This window comes from Falco peregrinus, chromosome 4 (assembly GCF_023634155.1).
Source record: "Falco peregrinus isolate bFalPer1 chromosome 4, bFalPer1.pri, whole genome shotgun sequence".
In the NCBI taxonomy this organism is placed as follows: domain Eukaryota; kingdom Metazoa; phylum Chordata; class Aves; order Falconiformes; family Falconidae; genus Falco; species Falco peregrinus.
The window spans coordinates 92018784-92039290 of NC_073724.1; the positions used below are offsets into that span (position 1 = coordinate 92018784).

Genomic DNA, 20507 nt, shown 5'->3' on the forward strand with positions numbered 1-20507 from the left:
AGGACAGAAGGGAGAGAAAGGGATTTTGAGCCTCACCAAAAGTGATGTCAGTTCTTTAGATCAAATTTCCATTCCAAACAACTTGGGCTCATCAGAATGGTAGAAGTCTTATCAGCTGTAGTAGCAAATATGAGGTTAAGCTGCAGTTTCTGGAATGGACTCCTTTCCTCATACAGTTCTCATTACAGCACTACCTGAACATCATCTAGTAGTGTCTGTCCTCTGTTACAGATTCTTCTTATCAGAGAGTGTCATTATAATGTCAGAGAATCTCCTTACATTGTAGTAAGTGACACGACCAGCATTTGTCATGTTATCTGTTCTCTTGTTGCCAGGAGCATGTTCGGCTGAATGTTTTCAGTTTATTTTATCTGTCTTTTCTTCCATATATGTATTACATATTTATGTTAGTGAGGCAAGGTCAAAGTAATGTGTTTTGTTCTTCAAGCAAAATACAGTTAGGTTTCTGATGACCCCTTAGCTCCTAGGCACATTCATCCTATGGGCTTGCATCAGCCCTGAGAAAGTTCTGTCACTGGACATGACAGCTTTTTTTCTCTCTTGTTGCACAAGCTGTTTTATGTTAGAGCAGGGAAACTGCTGACAACTGGATCCAGTTTAGAGACCTAGTAGGCAGTTCTCTAGGAATCATGGATCTAGGCTGTGGAGGATCTTGAGACCCTGAATTTGTAATTTAAAATTCTGGAGAAAATCAGTAGAGAGGGGAAGAGAGGGACGTATAATAACCCACATTGCTGAGATGCCATCCCTTCAGCTTCCTGTACTTGGAGTTTCCTATATGCAGCAGACTTTGTGCCTGGATATGCTGAATTGCCTAAGTCCAGTTGAGAGGTGGCAAAACCAAAGCAAGGCATTTATTTGCCAAAATGGCACAGAAGCTAATCGCTAGTCAGGGATGATTAGAAAGCTGGAGGCTGTCTTCTGACTCAGGCACACATTACTTTACAAATTACCTTGCTACGTGTTTCTAAGATTTATTTTACAACTATGGGGATTAGAGGAATTTGTTGTAGTGAAAACTGGCGTTGTGTCATTACCATGTAACTTTTTAGTAAGATTCTTTGGCTTGCCTGAGTGCTTGCATGTTATTATATTCCCTTCATCTGGTCCAGTTCCTAGGTAAGTTAGACCAGTTGGAGGGCAGCAAGATACACCCACATGTAGTAATTATAGTAATTTTTTCAGTAACCACACTTCTACATATTATTTTGGTATTCTGTGTTTGTATGGCATGTGGACATACAGCCAGTGGAAATTCCAAAATTTTTTCTATTTATTTTTCTAATTTGAGCCCTGCCCTTGCCCCTGATGCTCATCCAGCCTTCTAGATCCCTGTTATAGATTCATCTAAGACTCCCTTCAGATCTCCTCTGTAAATTTGGTATCAGTTGAAGTTTAAAGTTTAATAACATAGTAACTCTAGTTGAATGTACTCTTTCATCTATGAGTTTTCTACTTCCTCCTGTAGCCATTCAGTCCGATTTACCCTGACAAAGAAAAGATTTGGAGTTCTTTACTTTTGCAGTTTCAGTCTGCTAGCAATGATAGAGGTTTTAATCTAGAAAGGACTGAAGTGGACAGCATTTACTATTGTACAGTGAAAACAGAGTTCTGAATTTGCCAGTATAGACCTGATCCAGGGATGCTTCTGTAGGCAGTAAAGATACAAGAAGTATGTGGGGGCTTACAGCTTGCATCTACTTTATTAGATTTCCTATAAACTTCCAGATGAAAAAAACCACTTAGCTTTGTGGTTTTTTTTTTACTGTAGACTGCCTCCTGATTTTTCAGTAGCCAACTTTCAATTTAATTTTTTTTGCAGCCTCTAAAATGCTGCAAATGGTGTAGTCAAAAGACTGGATTTACTGTATTTCATTCAGATCTTACAGTATTGACTGTAACGTAGCTATAGGCCTGACTCATAATCATGAAGACATCCCTGAGGATTTAAGAAAGATTCGTTATGAAACTTAGGATCTGTGGTAAGGTTTTGCTAAAATGGCCTGTTACTTCTAAATATTTTAATATTTTTGTGGATTTAATGGTTGTGAAACGTGCTGGCTTGGTATCTGTGAAAACTGAAGCCCATTCTTTATTTGTGGATTAATTACAGCAGAACAGTTGCCAAGTGCATCTTCTCCACAGCACCCATGAACTTCAGCCTTGAACTGAAGAGGACTCATCAAATGGTGAGAAAATAGCGTGGCTGGCATGACTATTAAGTTATTGAGGGGATGTTATTTTTTTTTTTTCTTCCCATGATTGATTCTGTTATTTAATAGGTATTGAACTTAGATTTTTGTAGGGTAGTTGCTGGGACCATAACCTGATTTCTCTCCCTCCATCAGCATTTCAGCTGTTAATTTCTCAAGCTTTGCTATCTTCTTAGCTGTCCTTGACTTTTCAAAATTGTTAGTGATACACTGAATTCATGAGCTAATTTCTTTATTACTTGCTTTAACCTTAGTCCTGCGCATGTGTTTAACTCTGTTCATGAGTAGTTTTATTAATAGCACTACTTAGAGGAGTGAAATTCAGATATGTGGAATTGTTTGAAACATTGAAGCTTAAACTTTGCATGAATGTATGCCTGAATTTAAATGAAATGCCACTGACATGAATGCAGGAGTGAGGGATCTGGAAATGCTTTAGCTAGTACTAATTTGTTTGGTTTTATGCTGTTCAATTTATTTCTTTTAAGACAGCTTGATGTAAGTTGTTCATTTGCTTCTCTAGTTTCCCAATTTCTGGGCAATTTTGAAATCTGAGCTTGAAAACATTTATAAAATTTTAGTAATGCTCATAATTCTCCTGAGAAGAACAAAAGATTATTTTATTTAACCATTTTATGAAAAAGTGACTGAATTTAACACTGCCTTAATCAAGTCTTTAATCTTACTCTATCGTCCTACCTTCATTAAGTAACGTTTCTTATATGTATGGATTTATTAAGCATACATCTTAAAAACAGGGAGTTTTCCTTTTTTGCAGCTATAGGTGAAGGATGGAATATTGGTAGCAGGGGGTTCTGTGTGTACGAGTATAGTTGTTGAGTGTTGATACTGGCTTCCTGGTCATTTAGGTAGGTGACAGCTTAAAATAATGGTGCACAAAATGATCCATAGTTCAGGATCACAATGATCAGAAGCTCACAGCATGATGAGAGATGCCCCTGAACTTTTTTGGTATCTCAAGAAGTGGCTCAGTTTCTGTTTTCCTTTAGTAACTGTATTGTTGAGTAAGGAGTAAAAGGGACAGAACCCTACTAGCAGCTTGTGATTTCCACATTTTCTCCTACCTCTATGTTTGTTACCAGAGAGATGGGAATATGGGATATTAACCCCCTGCCAGCTATTTACCAAAATGGGTTTGGAAGTGCAAGTGTGTTTAAATAGGCAGGAGAGATGGTGAGTCCTTTACACCAATAACTGAAATACACCTTGTGTTAAGAATTACTTCAGTACTGTTATCAACCACTGAACTATTTTAACCTTTGCCAAGGTTATTTATCATACTTATTTTTGTTACTAAAAATAAGATTTAAACTTAAGACAGAAAGAAGTGGTAGTTTTCAGGCAAAGTGCATTGAGATATAACCCAGAGGTCATTTTTAATACAGATTCAACAATCTGTTTCTTTTTTCTTTCTCAGCTACTTTTTCTTCAGTTTCCTTTTTGAGACCTTGAATTAACTTTTTTTTTGAGATTCTTGAATTAACTTTAAGCCCTTAACTGTTTACATTCTGCTTCATCAAACAGTTAATCTTGCACGTAAGTCATGATGCTTGCGTGAGTATGGCTTTTGAGATAAAGAGTTTGAATCCAAATTAGTCTCTTGCTTCTTGTACTTGACTTTGCCTATCTGATAACCAATAGGCTGGATCCAGACTAGCACCGAAGTGTGAGCCTACATGTTAGCAGAGTAAGGAGTTGGGGCTCAGATTTGAATGCATGCTTGATACTACACACATAGTGAATGATTACAAGATGATTAAAATTTATTTTCAAAGTTAAGCACTCTTTAGTTGTTTAGCTAAGCAGAGTTTAGATACTCCATATGCTTAAAGTTAAATGGTTCAAGTTAAGTGGTGAAAGGTTTTCCTAAAGCATTTTTGGAATTCATACGATTCTTTTACTTTAATAGAAGGAGAGATAGGCCAATGCCAAAAGGTTTTGAAAAGCCCATTCTCATTGCTCTGCTAAGAAGATAATTTTGTTTCTTTTATTCCATCCCCTTTTTGGTTAAATCCCATTCACTTTTCTGACTCTTCATATACTCATTGTTTCCTGCTAACTTTTCCTCTAATGTCCAGTTTTCTATTAACTTTTCCACACTGACTATTCATTGTCTGTCTTCTTTGTAGTGGAGTTTTTGGAGAGGTCATTATACTTTCTTAGTTTCTTTCCTTCTTTCATCAGTTCCTGGAATCCATGACAAATAAACCCCTCTGTTTTCAAGTATGCCTTTTTGGTGAGAAACCCAGAAGTCAAAATTTAGTGCTAGATCAATACTAAGGGTGAGCAGAGCAGTGTGGATGCCATTTAAAAAAAGGGAGCTAGGACCTGCATATTATTAAAGATTATTCCCTAAATTGGGATATCAGGATCTGGATCCAGGGAGTGGGATCAGGATTTTAAGATAATTCTTTAAAAATCAGTATGCTTATTCTAAAAAAAACCACAATCCACAATGAACCAAAAACCAAAAAAAAGAAAAGTCCAGGTATACTGAATAGATTCATTAGACAATGTCACTGCTCTTTCACTGAACTATGTATCACTGAACTTCTCTTAAGTCTTAGGAGAGACAGCATGGAACTGGAAGAGAAGCGGGCATCTCCATGAAGGGCAGTCAACTGCAGTCTTGGTAAGTTCAAAATGTAGATACAAAATCTTATTTCTGTTAAATTTTCACCTTTATGAAGCAACATATATGCAGGGCTCCATTCACAGTTGCAAAACAAAGCCGGTTTCGTTATTGAAACAGTCTCTGTGTTCTCTGAATTCATTTATGCTATCACCACATAAAAATCTGTGTTTTGATATAGCTGAGTTTGTGGGTGACACCTGAATGAAAACAGTAAGTGACATAAAATTCAATAGTTATTTTTATAGTGATTATGCTACAGTGCTTTCATGCCCAGTTTCTGAACAAATCAAGGTACATTGGATTGTGTTATCTCCTAAAAACTTTTGAATCCACCACTTAATTTCAGCTGCATTTGATACAGAAATAGAGGTCACAAAGTCAAGTTTCTACAATTTGAGTGAAGCTCAGCAGCTGGTAGTAAAGAAATTACTCAAGTTAATGTCCCTGGGGTAGAAAATGCTGCAACATGGGCTCAGAAATTTTCTGTTCTGTTCAACCTGTTGACGTGCCAGTCAGCATGCTTGGTTGGTCTGCCAGTCAATGCATGTGTAGCTCAGACCTAGCCACAATGTGAGCTGCCTCTTCTTCTAGAAGTCAGAAGCTGGTGTTTTCTGCAGGAATTTAGGGAAATCTCTTTAGAAGGGAATAAGAAACCAGCCCAGGGCAGTGTCAGCCTGGGATTACAGCACAAGTGTGCTGGTGGCACGTACGAGCACGCTGATCTGGTAACTAGACTTCATTACTTCTGCTAGTCATGAAAAAAACTTGGGTTTACCAGGGCCTTCTAGTCTCCCAAACCACTTGTGAATCATTCCATTTTATAGTAGTTTCTCTGCCTGGATTAGCTGCATGTTACTCCTGTCCACGTCAGAGAAGGGAACTGCTGAGACAGCTTCAGTATTTCATTTCTTTGACTGTTTGGATGTCAGCTCTGAGCTATTCCTTCAGCTGTCAAAATTGTAAAACTGGGTTTTCAGCTCTTCCCAGGAACTGACTGTAATTTAGACTGCAGCTATGTGTCCCTGACCCATCCTACAACTTACACTCTTGGAGCAGTGCAGGAAACATGCATTGTATTGCGGTTACCTTCCTTTGTGAAGAAAGTTGTGAGCACAGGGACAGAAAACAATACTAGGATTGGGCTGCATCAAGTTACCATATTGCATTGCAACTTGGGAAATGCTAAATCTGTAGCTGCATGATTATGGGCATCACAGTTGTCTTGAAAGGACAACTATGGGCTGTCCTTTCTTCTCAGTCAGTGAGAAATGGGCAGATTAGACTTGCCAGAGGTACTCTTTCACTGACTCTGCAGGTTCAGGTGGGCAACACTAACTTGGCAGATGTCTGATATTTTTAAATTTTCTGTGTGATGTTAGACATTTGTAACACTTTATAAACAGAACTTAGCACTGTAGCACTGTTTTTTAGAAACAGTTGAATTTCTCAGAATAACAGAAGCCTAAGAGTCATGCATATGAAACATAAAATATAAAAGCAGTAACATGAGAAGAAGCACTTCTAATTCAATATTGTAAGACAACTGCCTTGAAATTTGTCATAATAAAAGTCTGTAACGTGTATTTCAAATTTTTTTGTTTGTCCTCCTGCCCAGTTGAAAACCATCAACCTGGCAGCAAGGAACAATAACCTGTGATACTTTTCTTCATTTTCTGCTTATTTTCATGTCTGTTCTTTCATGAAATTAAAGCCAGTAAAAGAACAACTGGTCATTAAAAAAAAAAAAAAGACTGCATTCCGTTTATATGGAACTTTTGGTTCTTCTGTTAGATTCTCAAATCCTTCCATTTGGTCCCAGCTTTTTCTTAGAAAAATATCGTTGTTTCTCTAACGCTGTCTGTATTAAAGGAATGAAGAAATGTCTTCTGCATGTTTCTAGGATCTAGTGGTGGTTCTTATAACCTTTATCACCAGTACTCTTGCATAGTGTCACCAGTTAAATATTATTTCATGGAACCTATGGCTAACCTGTTTTTAAGTGGTTTATAATACATAAAAACTTTAAACTTATAATATTTTCCTTTTAAAGATCAACATAGATATGTTTTTAGTAAGAACAGTAAGGTCAAATCATGAATGTTAAGTCTTGTGTGAACAGCAAAGAGGTGGTATATTCTTGTTTAACATTATGTTGTGTGCTTCCTGTGTTTTAAATGGTGTTCATTAAGAGCTTAAACTTAGCAAATAATTATAGTTGATTTTCATAAGGATTTTTTGTTTAAAAAAGCTGACCCTGTTTAGTCAAAAAATGACTAATACTATACTACTTTTTATCCTGTATTTTTGGAGATCTTGGTCTTGGATGCTGCTATATGTGGTCAGATGCTTTCATGGTCATGAAGACCTCAATTCACAGGCCTATGCTGTATCCACAAAATGGGTGTTGTGGGACAGATTTTAAGAAGGCTTAAGCACTAAAAAGTGCCTTGCATCATAGATCAAAGAAAGAAGGATAATTAATTTTTAGAAAAGAATAATTAAAAATTTGTATTTCAAATATATATCAGTAAAAGCTCCCATAATGTGCTGTCAGTACATGTAAAATCCATAAGCAATTTTAAGATGACATTCTTTAAAGAAGGAGCTGAACATTCCTATAAATAATGTGCAACTTAAAAGACATATGCAACTCCTTTATTATGTGCTAAATACTGTAATAAAACAGGCTATCAGTAGGTTTTGCTGCATGTTACTAATAATTTTTTTTTAATCCCAATATTTTTGCAGGTGTGTGGAGGAACAGGTCCTGTTCTCACTGTTGTTACTCCCACATAGGCGGACTCTGTAATTGATTATGTGTGGGTAGGGCCCTACTGAAATTAAGGAGATTCTGCAATAGTGCAGGGTTCTTTTTGTGAAAGTTCAGTTGCAAGATCAGGACCCTACTGTGACTCCTTACTGTGAATTCTGTCAGTGTATCATTGATTGTGCTGGAACCTGCCTTTTGGGATAATGTAAGTCCTACTTTCCCCCCAAATGTACTTTAGACATGAAATAATCATAAAACATTTCTAATTAGAAAATTAATATAATTTACATGCATTCTTTTAATTATGTTTTTTTGGCAGTACCAAATACTATATTCCTCAAAACTTCTTAATGGCACTGAGGCTTTGTGGATAGTTGGTCACATGATGAGAAAATTCAGCTGTAAGTACATTGAAATGATTGACTTTTTCAATAGTTAGTCTTTACTGATGTTGACAAACTAGTAATCATAAAAGGTGAATCAAGAAGTTAGATTTATGTCAATTGACTTCAGTTCTTTTTAGAAAATATATACAATACATCCATTAAGGATTTTCTATTCTTGGGTAATTCACCATGTGAACCTGGAGTCCTTCTGTACTGCTATTAGGTAGGGAGTTTTAATTTGTTTATTTTCTTTATTTTCAGAATAGTGTGTCTCTGGCTTGCTCTGTATTTTCACCCATAAACTTTCGGAAATTTATAGATCTATAAAAACTGTTTATACCACCAATATTTGTGTAGATACTCCAAACTGATTTACTCACGTAATTGTCTTGCTGAGTTGAACATTGAAATGTTAATAAATATACACTTATACTTGTGTCAGTGTAACTTGGTTAAATTAAACTGAGCTGGCATTATGAGTGAATTTGATTATGCATGCTGATTAGCTATAGTCTTAGGCAGGAACTACATATTTTACTGTACTTAAGTACTTTGTGCTTAATCAAGAATAATTACCCATATCATATGTCAGTGGATTCACTCAAAATTACTACAAACATATATGCTTGGTTTAAGGAGGAAGTTCTTTCCCTGTAGCTATGGGTACAGTCATTGCTATGACTCCTATTTTTATATACAAATGAGCAAAATCTACATGTAGGTATTTTCCCTGTGTAACAAAAGGGGTATTATAAACTCCATGCCCTTTTTTATGATGCTGTATTTCCTTTCTGGTATTCAAATACAAGAATGTTTTCAGTGGGGTCTGAAAAATGGAAGAACTGGAAATGTTATTGAATTTGCAAGTAATTATTAAGGGGCTGTAAAGATCTAGAGGACTTGTATGTAAAGACAATTAGAGATTCTCTCCCATGGAGCAAGGACACAGATAATAGTTGGTGAGTAAAGACTAAGGAGGACAGGACTGGTTTTTTGGTCGGCAAAAGGGCAGCATGAAATGGAAGCAATTTGAAGAAAGCTAAAGACCAAAGAAGAAATCAAAAACTCTGATCAAAAGCAGAGTAGAGTCCAATTTAAAAAAAAAACCCACACAAAAACCCCCAACCAAACACAAAATAAACAAAACCAAACCCCAGAAAATAGATGGCAAAAATATGCCTGAAAGGAGAACCAAATGCATAGCTACTGGTGTTTCTCATTGCACTGAAGGTATGATATATTTAAGTGTAAAACTTTCAGTAAGTTTTTCTCTACTTTTTTTTTCCTTCTGTTGGAGGGGAGTATATGCTTTGAAGAAGACTCAGTGACTGCCTGTGAATTGTATGTGTAAATTGGGGATTCAAGATGACAGTTACAACTAAGTACAGAGGACAGTGGGTTATGTATGCTAAACTGCAGTTAGTGCTAAGCAGAAGCCGTAATTTCATGTTCAAACACAGAACTTGATGATTTTGAAATGTACCATCTTCAACAGAGCTCAAAACACAGTTTCGTTATGTTTGTTACAGGATGGGAATTTTCAAACTTCTACTTTCAAAACATACTGATTTTGTTTTTTGAGATTTTGCAATCTAAAATGAAAATTGAGATTTTTCAATATGAATCAAGATTTTGAGAACTCTGGATGTTTCATTTTGTGTAAAAAAAATCTTGATCAGTATATTTTGGTTTCAAAATGTTTAGACCCGATGGTTTACTGTCTTCCCCTGTTAATCCTACTGGCCATATTAATTCTAACTTGCACTGAGTTGGGTAAAAGAAAGAAAAAGAGCAGGAGATCAGGTGATTACAAAAAAACCCAGACATGGCAGGCCATGCCTGCCTCGCCCCAAACCAGATCAAAAGAAGTGCCTAAGAGAGTTCTAGTTTCAGAGGAGAAAAGAGAGGGAAGTGAGTGGAGCATGAGGAATCCCCTAGATGTTTTATATGTATCCAGTTTTTTCTCTCATCACTACTGAGAGACAGATCATGGAGGTGAGACTGATTCCCACCCCTGTGATGGCAACTCCCCACTGCTTTGAGGGAGATCATGTTTGGGCATAGCTCTGTTCTGCCTGCAGTAGTGCTGCTACAAATAATATTTGGAAGAAAAGGAACTCAGAATTGTCTCCTGCTGTAAGCAGCTCTCCACTACTCACTGCTGGTAACCCCCATGGTTGAGCACCTGATCTGATTGATTCTATGGTTTAATTCATGCCATGATGCCGTAAGTCACTGGAACTAGAAGAACAGCAAGAAAGCAGATACCAAGAGAAATAGTTGGTATTGTGGAATGTAGGGAGTGGGCTTTTGGTACACAGCTACACATTGTGTGGGCTTGGGAATACTTCAAGAGCCAGAATACCAAACTACAGCAACAGAGTCCTTCAGTGGCAAACCAAGGTGATAGCCCTTGTTCTGTGCACTAAGAAGGAAGAGCAAAGGAACATGCCTGAACATTCAGCATGTTAGTTCTAAGTTGTGAGATCTGTTTCTCTGCTGCTCTTTGCACTTGGCTTGTATCATGGCTGTCCTGTCTTCAAGCTGGATGTAGCATGTTTTTGCTTATGTTCAATGAGACACCCATCATATTATAACATCACAAACATTGTTTTTCTTCAACCCTTGAAAGTCAAAATGTGGTAGCATAGATAGCTGTAATAAGTTAGTAATAAATGTGACATGAAAGAATTTTCTCATTTCACAGTATTTATAGGAAAAACAATGTTTTATGTGTTTCATATAACTCCTCCCATCGTCTTTTCCTCTCCTAAGCAGATCTAATGCATGAAATTTTCTTCAGTAGTGCCGTAAGTTCTTTATTCCCAGTTACAGCTATTGATCTTTTTCATTAATAGTTTTTTTTATATTTAGTTTGAGGCCCTCTCTGCATCCCTATGAATGACACCATCATTCTGTCATTTGTTTTAAGTCATAAAATCTAGGCTAAATCTGAGTTTGGGGAATTTTTTCCAACCCTTTAAGGATGGTCTTTCTTCTCTGTCAGATGATTAGATTTTTCATCCAGGTTTTCCATAGATCATCTCTTTATTAGAAAATGTTTTTCTTTTGCTTTGACAAATGCCGTCTTGCCATGCTTGTTATCTAGTCAAAGTGCTACACTACTGTAAATATCGGTTTCCAAACTTACTCCTTCGGTATTTTCAATGTCCTCCTTCAGTTTATAGCAATAAAGATAAGCTATCTGTCTTCATTTTTCAAGGTCCATCAAGACTACTTCTACTTGATAACTTCTCCTTCAGTATCAACAGGTTGACTCTGGTTTTGATCAACATATCATGCCAACTTCCATCGTTTGGTCATTACATTTTTAGACCACACTGGGTATTTTCTTCTCAGCTGCCTCTCATGTATTGGTTGACTTCTTCATAAACATAACTGTTCACTATCTTGTTTTAAATATCTTCTTAAAAGATTTATGTACTGTGATGCTTAAAACAATCCAGCTAGACAACAGTTATATTGCGGATATATTAATGCCAATGCTTATCACAGTACTACTGTGCCATTGCATTTGTATTCTGCCATAATTTCTCCGTTGTCTCTTTATGTAGAATTCCACCACATCTACTTTTTGTTCTGTGTTTATTCATGGCCCAACTTAATGAGAAGTGGTCCAGGGTAAGGCCTCCCCAAGATTTATGGTAGTACAAATTAATAATGAATACCCACTGGATACTGCAGTGTAGCTGGTGGGTTCTGCTGTGCCTAATGTCACATCACATTTAGCACAGAAGGTGCTTCAATTAGAAGCCTCACAAAAGGGAAAGAAGTGAGTTGCAGCCACCAGATAAAATGCTAGCCCCAGAGGCCTTCTCAGTTGTGAAACCCAAGTCAATAGCTACTGGCATTCTGTCCTGAAAGCACCCATTTCTTTTCTCCACAGCACTAAGAACAGACTCTCCCTTCTCATAGGAGGAAGTCAGTGCAAATATGATGGAGTTCTACAGCGTTTGCAAAAGGTTAAAGGACTTTTTGTACTTCCGTAGCATCCTTCTGCTCCTTAGTGCATTCCCTTCTTGACACAGCATTTCTTGATACAGAAATCTTAAATAACCACAAGCAGTTGTTCCATTGGTCAGTCCTTTTTTAAATGCCATCTGATCTTCCTTGAGAAGGAATCTACATTAGTTTTAATTTGGCATCTTGGCACATTGCTGTCTCATAGTGCTCCATGTCCATTGTGCCTTGAAGGTAACAATTTTTCAGAAGAGTGGTAAACATGAATCCCATCAGGAATTCCCAAGTATGTCACCTTTTTTCTGGAAGTGGCTCTGCACGTATCCCTTTTCTTCCTTTCAAAGGGACACTGAAATGTCAGTGTCTAGATTATACAGAGATAACAGAATGTTTAGTGCCTAGCTGATACAGAGATGGTAGACTGGACTATTCAGACAAATGGTACTGTACATACCAAAGAAAGTATAGTCAAATAAGTTAATTTTATCAGAATAAACCACAAAATGTAATTACAAATGGTTCCATATATGAATAGGAGAAGTCTAGTAAGAGCTTTGGACTAGCTGATGGGATGGAGAGAGTGACTGTGAACTGCTGTGGGAGACTGGAGAGAGAGAATCTACAACCTGAAAGATTGATCATAACAAGAGTTCTCAGTGATACAAAGTGGATAAACTTCCCATTAGGCCACCATGCACGGGCTGTATTTTTAAGTATCATCAAGAACCACTTCTTGAGCAAACCAGCTAAAGAATCCAGAAGAGGGGGGACAGCCCTTCGTTTAGTCTAGTTTAGAACACAAGGACTATAGAAGAGCCATTCAGTAGCAATATATCATGCTGAAGTTTCTCATACTTGTAGGAGAGAAAAAAAATAACATTTAAAAAAAGTCTAGTATTGTTTAAAAATAATTGCATACAAATGAAGATACCTTTTAAACAAATGAAGATACCTTTCAAATAAATATTAAAAGAGACAGGGGGATTTTTCTTTCTGATTCTACCCCAACTGAGTAAGAATTGTCCAACACAACTGAAGAGTAAAGATAGTTACTAGAAATAAACAGAGTTTTTTCAAAAAGTTGAATCAAAGCAAGCAAAGCAGAAAGGAGCACAGTTCTGACAAGTTACGTGTAGACCTATTATAAGGCAGAACAAAACGATTTTGAAATGCAACAGGCTAAAATCCGAAAAGCAAAAAGAACCATTTTTTTCAAGTGTAAATCTTGCTAGTAGGGAGGTAAGTTCAATAGATAATTGCAGGTGAAGAGAATATTTAAAGACAAAGCCATCGCAGAAAGAAACAAATGAACTCTTTGCCTTGGCAAGGTTTATTACAGGGAGATTAGGGACATCCCCACATAAAAGTTGTTCTTTATAGGGAATATTTCAGATCTGAAATACCACTAAAAGATTTTTTTAAAAATTCATTGAATAAACATTAACAGATACCCATATAGAATGTTGTTCATTTAGTAGTCCTAGAGAAATTCAGAAATAAAACTGTTGAGCCATGAACTGTGTTGTATAATCTATCACTTAAATTAGCCTTGATAACAGAGAAATGGAAAGTTACAAATGTGATACTAGTTTTAAAAAGGGCTCTAGGGACAATCGGGCACTAATGGACTAATAAGTCTGACTACTGTGACAGATAAAATGCCAGTGAATGTGATAAAGAATATAATTAATAGGAACATGGATAGGTATAATAGGCAACCATCACCTTGGTTTGTGTAAAGGGTGGTTCTTGCTTAGAGCTTTGCTAGTTACTTGAAGGAGTCAACAGATACACAGGAAAGGGTGACCCAAAAGTTTTTTAAAAGCTCTGTAACCAAAGTCTTTTGTTAACAAAATAAAGTACAGTTACTTAAAATTCTTTGTGGATTAGTGAAGGGTTTCAAGATGAGGAACATCTTGTATATAGTAATATATATGTATATGTATATAGTATATATATGTATATAGTGTAGCAACTAATGTGCAGTTGTAACAATGCCACCTCACAAAAATTTATATTGGCACCTTTGCTGATCCACCTGTTCCTAAATGGTCTGAAAAAGTGCAGTGGTAAAGACAGCAGATGATAAAAGGAAAATAATCTACTGGAGTCAATCCTGATGTTGACCCCGAAGAGCTACAGAGGATCTCACAGCAAGATCTGTGGTGATCCAGGAGCCATGGCTGTCACAGAGGCCAGATAACGCTGACCCCGCTGCTCAGCTCTATCTGTCAGCAGAGAGAGGCAGTGGCTGTTGGATCACTCCATAAGCTGTGAGCTCAGCAGGCTGTGACCAGTCCTGCCACTCAGGAAGGCAGGGACTTGTAGCTGTTCTTTCTAACCACAGCAGGGGCTGCAATTTGAAGAAGAGATTCTTCCTCCCTGTTTTTCAGGGTTTCACAGCTCTGACCAGCTTACAATACAGGTTTTGATCCTGGAGTTGCTGCCTGTCACAGGGGTGGAATATCACCATTAAACTGATAGGGAGAATCTTGCTGGTGTGAGAAGCCAGGGCTGTCAAGCTGTTTTACTGGTGTTTGCATGGATTTTCAGCAGCTCCTGCTAATTTCCTAAAGTCGTTCTGGATGGAATTATGCTAGGAAATTTTCTGGATGGAAAAATGCTAGGAAAAAGTTGGAAAATGCTGTTTGAAACAGAGAAATGGCATTAGCATGCTGGTCCATTTTGAGTATTGATGAGAACTACATATGAAATAGAAAAGGATGACTAAGAGGTATATCATAGCTTTTCTGCAGGGACAGTAAATGTATCAGGATTCCTCAGTTTGGAAGAATGTTGACTAGGGAGTAGGTAACGTGAGAAAGGTCTCTAAAACCATGAATACATGGAAGTGTTTTATAGGAGACTAACTCCCAGTTTCTCAGAAGAACAAGGGGCCTTTGGCCACTAGTTTGTTTAACTTAGGTAATCTTTAAGATGGCAGAAGGCTGCTTAGCACCAGTTTTATCTGCTATAGTTTTGTCGATACATCTTTTCGAGTGTTCAAACACCAATTGTTTACTGGTCTTGAAAACTCCACTTGTCCTGAACCAGCTGCGGCCAAAATCCAACCTGTGCAGAATTACAGCTTTTCTGTAAATAAAAGTTTGTAGTCCTCATTGGTTGATGATAAATTGAATTTCAAACATGAATCAAATGTAAACTGGTCCATTTTCCTAAATCTGCAGATTATTTTTTTTGTCCTCTGCCTCTGTTTCTTTATCTGGCAGTAGCAATATTATGGATGGACAGATCAGTTTTACTTCTGCTGTTTACAAACCTGTGGGCAATGGAGAATGCCAGTTTGCTGCTACTTCAGGAAGCTAAAAGCAGTAGCAGGCCCTAAAATTAATCCCACGGGAAATCTGATAAAGAAGCAGAAACGTTTTACACAGCAACCAGAAGGTCTGGAGGGAGGGATGGAGTAGAAGACATCATCGTACCTATAAAACAGCTGGAATGGTTTCCAAGCTGTGGTCCACAAACCCCTGGTGGACTACAAGGCTATGGTAAGTGAACAGCTGTTTAGCTAAACTATAGTTAACAGTGTTTTAAATAGTGTTTCCAATCAGAAGTTTCATCAGATGGATGTGTGGTGGGTTTTGAAAAATGTTAAGAGTTGATAACTATCTGTTGTTCTAAAAATACGGGAACCACTGTTCTGGAGTATATTAAAAAGTAGAGAGCACTCCCCACTTTCTCAGCTTTACATAGGTTGCATGCCTCTCCACTAGAAGAAACAGCAAAAGGTTCCCAAAAAGCAGCCAGGAAGAGCAGTCTGGTAGCATTAACCCTTCTGTCCCCACCACATCCTCCCCAGTAACAGAACTCTGGAGTTCTTAATCATTGCATTGTCCTTGAGTATCCCTAAAAGTCTTCGCTCCTCCTACTTTTCATTTATACTCATGACTAGCAGATTTAGTTTTCTAAAAGAAGTGAGTTTAATTTTTCAAGTCTTGGGTTCTCATCAGACAAAGATTTAACTTGTCAACTCCACTAGATTTAAATGTATATCCATCTTTGAATTAATACCTCGTTTCCCATTGCCAGAAAAAAAAATTTAAATTTTTCTCTTCTGTCATTATTAACAGATGTAAACATTCCTTACAAGTATTAACATGTCTTATCACAGTATCTGTTTATTACTTCTAAAAAAATCCCAATTCTATTTGACCAACTTCTTTTAATTTATGTCAGCTCCCTCAGTGGTAATTTTACATTGTAAAAATCTTCATTATCCTCATATCAGGTCTCTTCTTACTTCTTTTTTCCTATTGAAAATTTTCCAGAATGATTTGTATTAGCAGTGCTTTTAGTTGTCCTTGACATAGGTTACTTCCCATTGTCCTGAGTACAAGAACATCCATAAGTAATTTGGAGAGATGTCTTTTCGAACATACTGCAAGTTTTTATGTTAGGAATTGTGGTGGTGTCGAATTTGAGAAATGCCCTATTATAAGCCTTATTGAAATAGTTAAAATATGTTTACCCTGAAGAAGCCAGTCATCTAAAATTACTGTAGCGTATTTTATGAAATTTATAGAAAGTACTGGAAACAAACATTATTGACAATAGTGTTTTAAAAGGAACTAAAGAAAGTTGGCAGATGAGCATGCTCTTTTTTTGTTCTGTATTTCTTACTCATCTGTTTTGATACATATATGGAAAATGAGGGGGGTTCTGCATGTTTTTGTATTATCTTGCTAAATACCTGTTGCTAACTTACATGATTCTGAAGTTGTCTTTGCTCAGGTTTAAGCTACTAGCTGAATATGAGATCAAGGGGAATCTTTGCCCTGTAACAGAAAGGAACGTGTAAGGGAGGAGAGAGTGACTTCTGCTGTGGTGTGGGAAAAGGTTATTTCCTGGTGTCGTCTGTGGGTGACAGGAGAGAGGGACTCATGAGTCTAGGCAAGGCATATGGGTACCGAAGCAGTGATGAGGTGTATGGGTAGGACTTGGGATGAATGTATGGTAGTGAAGAATTTGGAATATGGATCAGAACAGGGTTTCAGTAAGAGTTGGAGAGATCACAGATAAAGCTGAATATTGGGGTCAGTTGGAAGTCACTTTATCACAGACCATGGCTACAGCCCTCAGTGCTCTGTCTGAATCTAGCTCACTGCACACTTGCCCTAGCTACGCTCTTCCCTGTGTCTTCTGGAACTCCAGCTTCTTCTCCAGTTCCTGCACATGACCCTTTCAAGTGGAAGGCCTCCTGCCCTGCTTACTCCAGGAACAGTTACATGCAAAGGTACAAATGGTCCCACAAATCCCTCACATCTGAAGCTTCTCTTCTGTCCCACTATACTTTCTTCTGCCTCCTGCCTGCAGGTACAGACAGGCAAATGAATCATAGAATAGAATCATGGAATCATTTAGGTTGGAAAAGGCCCCTAAGATCATCGAGTCAACTGTAAACCTAATGCTACAAAGTCCACCATGAAACCATGTCCCTAAGCACCACGTCTACAGGTCTTTCAAATACCCTGGGCAGCCTGTTAGAATGCTTGACCACCCTTTCAGTGAAGAAATTTTTCCCAATATCCAATCTAAACCTCCCCTGGCACAACTTGAGGCCGTTTCCTCTTGTCCTGTCACTTGTTACCTGGGAGAAGAGACCGACCCCCACCTGCCTACACCCTCCTTTCAGATAGTTGTAGAGAGCGATAAGGTCTGCCCTGAGCCTCCTCCTCTCCAGGCTGAACAGCCCCAGTTCCCTCAGCCGCTCCTCACCAGACTTGTGCTCCAGACCCTTCACCAGCTCCGCTGCCCGTCTCTGGACACGCTCCAGCACCTCAGTGTCTGTCTTGCAGTGAGGGACCCAAAACTGAACACAGGATTCGAGGTGCAGCCTCACCAGGGTTGAGTAAAGAGGGACTCAAAGGAGATGCTGTGGAAGTCCTGGTGGCAAAGTAATAATACCTCTCCTCCCAACATAGGGTTTGTATCTTCTCCAAGTGGGACATGTCCCATCATTTGATATCTGCTGATCATAGATGAACTCTTTCTCCTAGAATGTGCTGATTTTTTTCCACGTGATGAATTATGATTTTTTAGATAATATTTGTCTTACTAAACAGAAGAAAAAAATCTCGGATTTCTAAAGCCTAGTCCTTTGAATTGCATTTTTCTGTGATCTGTGACCTTCCTAAAAATAAATTAATTAGTTAATCCAATAGATGATTGTACCTACTAGTGATAAGTTGAAGCTTACTGACAGGATGGTTGCTTTTATTAATTATTACTTTACAGCTCCCATAAAAGTTCTTCACGAAGGTGAGTCTGCAGGAAGATTGAAAGCCGATGTTTTAGGGCATCCTCCTAAATGCAAGGGGTATTTTTAAATACAGGGAGGTTTTTTGGCACATATCTTTTCATAAGTCTTAACCTTTTTAACAATTTTCCTTCTTAATATATGATTGCATACGCATGTCTATGACTAAACTTAGGTAGCCAGAAGCATGATTTCTGTAAAAGTTCCAAATTCAGTAATAAATTCATAAGCCTTTCAGCACCTGACAATACAAATAGGTTCCGGAGCAAGAACACCATAACAATAATAAGATAAAGCATACCTTTTTTGTCAGAGGGTACATTCTAATGGAAAACTATTTTGGTGTTTCTTTCTTGGGCAGATTTTTATGGTGGATATAGAGATCACTCTTTTAGTCAATGTTGGTCCCTAAAAATTGGCTCTACTCTCATTGCTTGTCATATGTCATTTTATCTTTAAAGACTGCAGGAGGTCATGATCACTGAGAGGTGTAACACCTTGAAGTTTTGGCACTGTCCTCTACAAAATAACCTATACCGAGCTGACTTTCTGTTATGTCAGTGAAACATCAAATGTTGATGCAATGTGTGAAAAAACATTTGACAATGGCTATTAAGTTGCTTGGAAGAAATCTTGTGAAGTGGGATTTTATGTTTAGAAGAGTTGGCATCTAAAAATGTATGTCATGGATACAGGTAATAAATGTTGTTTATGAATTGCTGCAGGAGAAATAATATTTACATTTGTGTACAATATGTTAGTCTTAACTCTAGCTATTTTTATCTCCAAAATATCTTATCATAAGCTGGTTATAAAGTATTTAAAGACATGAATAATTTCATTTGTTGAAGCATTCAGTGCATCATTTTAAATGGCTACTAAAGGGGAGAAGTGGACATGCACTTCTCATAATAGCTAAGCATAAAAATAAGGATTCAGAGATAATAATATAGTTCCTAATCAGTAAAAATCATTTTCATGTTTTGCTGTATGAGCAGAGTTCTTCACAGAATCATGATCTCATTCTAAGATTCCAGTTACCTAAACAGATTTTAAATGCTTAACTTTATTCTGGTGATTTTATGTCTTTATTGGAAATGAGAGAACACAAACACATTTTAAGTCATTGATCTTCAGCCATGCTAAAAGCTTTCAGGACTTAGTATTTCACCTCAGGGCTGGATCCATAGCCCTTTTAAATTTTGGAATTTCAGAAAATGTGCAGGTGAGTAGGAAAAAGAAAATGTGAAAGGAAGAAACTGAAATGGAGAAAATTATTTTCCTTTACAGAAGCAAGGGAAAGATGAAAAACAACGTAATGAGGGTAGGAAAAATAACAGGGTGAAAAGAGAAGAGTCGGGAAAGTATTTACACCAATATTTTGTATGTAGTGCTCAGACATGTTGTGCTTTATGCTTGCATGGAAAACAGATTGAGACTTCAGCTTTTTGACTAACTGCTGTGCTGAGTTGTACCTTACTCTCTGTGCATTTTTGCTTTAGCACAGTTGCTTCTAAGGAAGTCTTTAAATTGACTTTGAAAGCCGCCCTGAATCACAAAATGCATTATCCTACTAGAAAATGATGACTGCCCCAGTGTTTTGTCTTCCTAAGTTAGCTCTTAAAGAAACTACTGTTAGATATCAAAAAATCACAGTAAGTTTTTTATATATATTGCTGTTTTTAATTCTAGTCACTAGCATTTGGGGCAGGGCACAAGCAGGCAGGCAGGCAATAACACTTAGGTGTGGCAGAATTTGTGTGCAGAATCTAACTGTAGTAATGCTGAAATTGAAAATTGAAACTGCTGATTAATCATTATTCAACAAGACTAGGCAAAGTCAATTAATTCATAACCAAATGTAGCTATAGAACGATGGATTACTTACATCAGCTTTCTTTAGAGGTTAGACATCAGTGTGTGAATTTCATCCATAAGCTGTAATAAAATAAAATAAATTAGGAAATAGGCAAAAAAAGTTTAATTCAGTAACGTGTTCATGTATGTGTTTAGTTACTGCATGATTCCCATGAGTATATATGGTATTATAGCGGAGCAAATGTTTAGGAAAATTATGTACTTTTTCAATTGAGCAACTGACTAATATTTATGCAGGGGCTATAACTGGTCTTCATGAATTACCATGCTAAAAGCTTATTTATTTGTAAATACAGAGATAGGGACCTCCCGCTTTCTTTATATT

The 20507-nt window shown here is 37.3% G+C and overlaps 2 long non-coding RNA genes across 26 annotated transcripts in view; one reads left to right on the top strand and one right to left on the bottom strand.

The window, feature by feature from the left end:
• Positions 1-20507, bottom strand: part of LOC106112677 (uncharacterized) — a 79544-nt gene that overhangs the window by 31208 nt on the left and 27829 nt on the right. For all 8 annotated transcript variants that reach the window (XR_008747108.1, XR_008747105.1, XR_008747107.1 and 5 more), the window contains exon 2: positions 20193-20242. This is a non-coding gene — a long non-coding RNA (uncharacterized LOC106112677). The remainder of the gene's footprint in view (positions 1-20192; positions 20243-20507) is intronic.
• The window catches only part of LOC114012923 (uncharacterized), an 89728-nt gene that overhangs the window by 2579 nt on the left and 66642 nt on the right, over positions 1-20507 (top strand). For 14 of the 18 annotated variants that reach the window (XR_008747092.1, XR_008747091.1, XR_008747096.1 and 11 more), the window contains exons 3-6: positions 2135-2210; positions 4817-4887; positions 7639-7865; positions 7980-8061. This is a non-coding gene — a long non-coding RNA (uncharacterized LOC114012923). Of the gene's footprint in view, positions 1-2134; positions 2211-4816; positions 4888-7638; positions 7866-7979; positions 8062-15257; positions 18041-18765; positions 20089-20507 lie in introns of those variants that run through there. The other 4 variants (XR_008747103.1, XR_008747102.1, XR_008747104.1 and 1 more) reach the window with 4 other exon arrangements.